Below are 5,932 nucleotides of genomic sequence, written 5' to 3' on the forward strand. Positions count from 1 at the left end.
TTTTTTTTTTTTTTTTTTTTTTTTTTTTTTTTTTCATTTACTTAAAGTCATACAAACAAGTTCAATTTTGTGCATCGAAAAACACTAGAATTTAGTTACCACTGGTTGCTGAAAGGCTCTTTTGTTTTTCTTTGTCAATTTTTTCCTTTCATTCCCATATAGGATTTATGCAGCTGTCCATTCAAGTCCCATAATTAATTGGGTATATCAAAAAATAAAAGAAAAGTGATTGTTGAATATGCATATATTAGGGTAGCATTATAATTTATATGAACTCATTGAAGTTGGTGCAACTAAATTTGTGTAGTATGAGCACAAGGCAGCCCCAGGCCTAGGCCACTTAGGCCATCATCCAGGGCCCCCTACAACCTTGCAGGTAATTTTTTTTTTTTTTTCTAATCAAATTGAATAGATTTTGTGTATTTGTTGCCTTTTTATTATATATAATATGATTTTCCTCAACAAGTTTTATAGATAAGCTGAAATTCTATGTTTGATCACACCTTTTAGTGTTTTTTTTCAGAAGTCAATATAGCAAGCAATATATTTGTACTTTTTAATTTCTTATTACATGATTATTTGTTGTTGACATCAATATTTTATAATGGATTTATTTTGTTATGGCTTTTGTTTGGTGCTTTGTTCCATGTAATCTATATTCTTTAATTAAAAGTAAAATTTTCTACCAAACATGAAATTGGATACGAGAGAATCCATTCGTCCAAATTTCTATGTAAGTCTATCTTTACTTAACTCCGGTTTTTTTTTTTTTTTTTAAGCTCAAAAATTTGGATATATTTTTATTAATGAATTGAGGTTTTGGCTTAATTTTGTTTTCAACCACTTCAATTATTGAACTCATGTGTAATATTAATATTTGTGTTTTCTTTTTTTATGATAAAAATAATAATAATATATGTGTTCTAAAAGACTAAAACACAATACAATTATAAACATTACTTTAAGTTAGGGTTTTATATTTATTTATTAATAAGTTAGAATGTTACATTAAGTTAGAGTATTATATTTTTATTTATTATTAATTTAGAATATTACATATGGATACATATGCTAGTTTAGGGTTGATATATTGAATGAAATCAACACTAAAACAAATGATTTAAATATCAAAATAAGAAATAAAAATTAAATTTCTTTTAAGTGTACAAGTACAATTTATTTTTTAATCTTAAATTTTAAATTAATTCTTTTTTCATTTTATTTGTTATTAAATTTAATTATATTATCAAAATATTTTTTATTAAACCGTGCATCACACGAGCATAATACTAGTATATAATAAAAGTTGGGCTTAGACACCGTGGTTGTGCCATATGGCTTCACCAATTGCAGAAATTTTATTAAAATTTTAGATTTTTAAAGAACTAAAAAGGAATAGTATACTACCAGGACTCTAATTCATTCTTATCATTAAATAAAATTATATTAACATTATTTTTTTATTTGTTAGAATATATTTCTTAAATTAAGTGATAATATTTAACATACAAAAATTTAATTTAGATAATATTTATCATCTAATTAACATTATTTTTTATTATTTGTTTTGATATATTTCTTAAATTAGGGGATAATATTTAACATACAAAAATTTAATTTAGATAATATCAATTTTCCCATTTTATAGCATGTGTAGGAATGCATTTGAATCCTTGATCCTTCTTTTATATTTTTAGAATTAATGATTAAATATGGTTAGAATTAATAGATTAATTTTAACAGTTTTCTTATTTGATTTTTATGTTACATCAAATTATCAAGATGTTTTACACGTGCATTTTTGAATTATCAACTTTAATTTTAATTTATAATATTATTAAGATTATATTAATTTTAGATTTATCAGTTGTTTAGTATTTTTTTTAAACAATTATCAATTTAAAATTCAATTTGGAATTATCAATTTAATTTAGTTTTAGGAAGAACTCTTACCCCTTATTTTAGTGAGATAATTATTTACACTTGATAATTTTTTCTTTTATCTATTGAATCTATTAAAATATATAATTATTTATATATTTATTTTATAAACTTTTTCATAAAACCGTGCAACGCACGAGAAATTATAAGATCCACATGGTGGATAAGTGATGTGGTTCACCATTTCACTAAAAAACTTCCATCTGTTTAAAATTGTTAGTTAGAAAATTTTTTTAAATAGAAATTAATTACTGACTTAGTAATTTTAAACAAGTGGAAGTTTTTTAATGGAATGGTGAACCACATCACTTGTCCACCAGAGTACTCTATAATTTCTCGCAATGCACAGGCCTATAACTAGTATATATATAAAACTGAAGCATGTGAACCTTTCACAATTTTCCACATCAGCACAATATTTAAATAAAATTATTTTTGTTTAGTCCAAACTTAACAAGGAATGAAATTCTATCTCTCTAACAAATCCAACTTAAACTCAAACTCATCATTTTTTTTAAAACAAAATTATTTTTGTTTAATCCAAACTTAATAAGGAGTGAAACTCTATCTCTCTAACAAGTCCAACTTAAACTCAAACTCATATGTTGATAATTTATCTCAAAATTTGTAAGGTTAATCATAAACACTATAAAAACAATGTAAACCCCAATATTTTTTTTTTTTAAAACCGAGTAGAGGTATAAGCTTTTTTTATATTATTTTCTTCTCCTTTACTTTGTAAATATATATATATATATATATTATTTTATGATTTTTCATGTATTTTTTAAAAATTAATTTTCGTATATGAACCACCAAACTCTCTTTAGCCATTTTTTACAAGATAAAAAGGATTGCAATAATTAAAATTATTCTTTTGAATGTAACCTATCTTTCTTTTATATTTCTCTATTGTTTAGTCATATATATTTTGTTTTGTTTTAATAATTTTTAAGCCATGAATCATCTGAGTCTTTAATATTTTTTGGTATTTCAGAAGTTTTAATATTTGAATTTTTGAGTTATATTTTTGCAGTATCTGAAATTGTTTGACAAATTTTTTGTAAGTCATTGCACGTTCAAGCAATGACTTCTTCATCAAATTATAACACAAATTAAAATCATACAAGAGCAAATCATGCAATTGTGTAGTTTCTTAATCAATTTAAGATTTTATAAAACTATTTAAGTCTACCTCACAAATAGGTAGGTTCTCGTGCATAGCATGGGTTAGTAACTAGTTATCTACTATACTAGTTCTTCTAAAAAAAAAAAAAAAAAAAAACTACTGAGACTCTACTTTGGGCAGATTTTCGAATTGCCCATATGATATTTGGAAATTCAATACTGAGACTCTACTTTGGGCTCAAAATATGGCCTAAAGGCTATCAGTGAAGCGAGGAAGACCCATTTTTGCCCAAGTTCGGGTTGCATCCAACAAAGATTATAATAAGGCCCCAAAAATACATTCTGCAATGATAACCTAACACAAAGGATGACTCACCACAATAAGTGTTTAAATAATAGTCCAGTGGTAGATGTCTAGAAAATTAATAAATGTATTTGCATAGTAAAAAATTATATATTTCCTCCATAGTCAATTAATATAAAAGTGGGCCTATTATAATAAGTACACGAGAGGAAAATGATTTAGCAGTGAATATGATAGACTTCCAGTGGTAGATGTTTAACAGATTATTAAGTGTATTTACATGATCAAAAATCATATAGTTTCTTCATTATTATTAATTCAACAAGAGGGAAAACTTTCATAGTATCCAAGACATTATGGCTTTCATTATAATATCAATAAGCAAGTATTAAGGGCTTTATAATTACAAGCAAAAAAGGAAAATTAGGATGGACTAAAGGGAGAGAAAGACCCCTTGCTTAGTGCAGCAAATATTTAACCAAGATTTTTATGCCCATGATGGAATACATTGAAGGATGTATGGTAAATGATGGAAACTACTCTTATATGAGTGGGTGAGCAAATATATGGTGATGTAGGAATAAAATGGTAAAGGAACTTGGCTATTTTTGGCCATGGTGGAGAGAAACTAATTTTAGCTAATCACTAGTCACAGACCCATGCAATGTGTGATAATATATAATTTTAGTTTAGTTAAAGTATAATATATAATTTGTTCTAAAAATTTTGTGGAAAATAATTTTTTTCTCCCAAAAACTTAAACAATTTCTAAAATTATTTTTCATTTATCTATCTCAAAAAATATATCATCATTTTATTATTTGGATTTATTTGATTGATATTATTCATTTTTTAGGCAGTCCATATTTTGATAAATTATGTTATTATGCGTTATATTTTCCTAATTTGTTTTTTTTGTACAACTAAACTGTTTGAGTTTTCCTATTAAAAAAAAAAAACTGTTTGAATTTCAAATATATTATTCAAAATTTTCATTCTCTTAAAAAGAGATTATTATATTTATATATATATATATATATTTTTATTGTAGGAGTAGCTTCAAACTATTGATTGAGTTTTGTTTACTAATATGGATAAATAAGATTGGAACTACATATTTCTTAGAAATTCCTAAGAGACTATACCATATGTGGGGGGGAAAAAGGCCCAACCCAACATAATGGGCCGAAGGCCCATAGGAAGGCTATTTTGCGGCCGAGAAGAAGAAGATGGAAAAGGCAGGGCCCGTCTGGAAGTGGGACCCTCAGAAGGAAGAATTATTACAATCCGAAGAGGATATCTTCTGTCTGAAGAGGATGTAATCCTCTGATGCAATATTATAAATCAATTGAATGTGTGAAAGGCCAGAATGAACTTTCGAGGACTCCACCTGATCAAGATAAGCTCCGAGCATGCTATGGAACGATAAGGATGGAGAAATATCTAAGGGGAAAGCTGCTGCCACTGTATTTAATGCACTGCAACAACTTTTCTGGCCGCATTTATGTGGAGAAGACCCCTGAACAGTGCATCCTAACTTACCGCCACTCACACAGAGCCAAAAGAAGATGCTTGACGTGACATGTACTTAAGCAAACTCATGGATGAGGAACAAGTGGATGATGGAGATGAGGAGAAGGGTGACTATATAAAGGAAGGAAGCCCCTAACAAGAAAGGCGCGGAAGAAAAGAGAGAGTTTGATTGTAACCCTAAGATTTATGTTCATCAGACAAATAATAGTGTAGTCCCCCAAAAAAAAAAAAAAAAAAAAACATACACACACAAAACTATTTTCTCATTACAATCCACTATATGACAACTCAAATCTTGTTTAGATTATTTAAATAATTATGTGATTTCATATACATGGATGGTTCTTTTAATTGCTATATAATGGGTCAGAGGAAATTCTTTCTAATTAATTTAGAGCAAAACTTTGTCTAATATAAAAAGACCATGGAACTTTGACAAACTACACGTCCTTTCTTGATGAAGCAAAACATGATTTGGTAGAAAATTTTCTCCAACTTTTTGTTTTTTGAGAAAGATTTTTGTTGTAATTGACCACAACATGTTAGACATAACTTTTATTATATAGTATATAATATCATATTAATCGATCATGACAAAAGCTTATATAATACTAATTTCATTGGGAATGCTATCACAATAATAATAAATGACTAATAGTGTACCCAAAAAAAAAAATAGTGTAAACACTTGGTGTAATTAACTACAGTTTTTAAATTTTAATTTTATTATATAGTATATGCTATGATATAGAGGATTATAATTATGTGACCACTCTGTTGTTATAGTCAAAAAACAAAACAAAAATTTGCATCTTGCAAGAGGGGCAAAGGGGCCCGCTATAGTTACATTCATGGAGATTGGAGAATGATAAGAGTATTCCCTAATATCTATTTGTTTATTTAGGAACAACTTTTTCTTGCTCGGGGGCTTACACTTATCTCTCTAATAAAGATGAAAGAATCCACATCAACCTTCGTTGCCTTTTGAGATACGGAGGGTTGCTTTTGTTCCTATAAAAACCCAAT

This window comes from Quercus suber, unplaced genomic scaffold (assembly GCF_002906115.3).
Source record: "Quercus suber isolate HL8 unplaced genomic scaffold, Cork oak 2.0 scaffold_306, whole genome shotgun sequence".
Taxonomy (NCBI): domain Eukaryota; kingdom Viridiplantae; phylum Streptophyta; class Magnoliopsida; order Fagales; family Fagaceae; genus Quercus; species Quercus suber.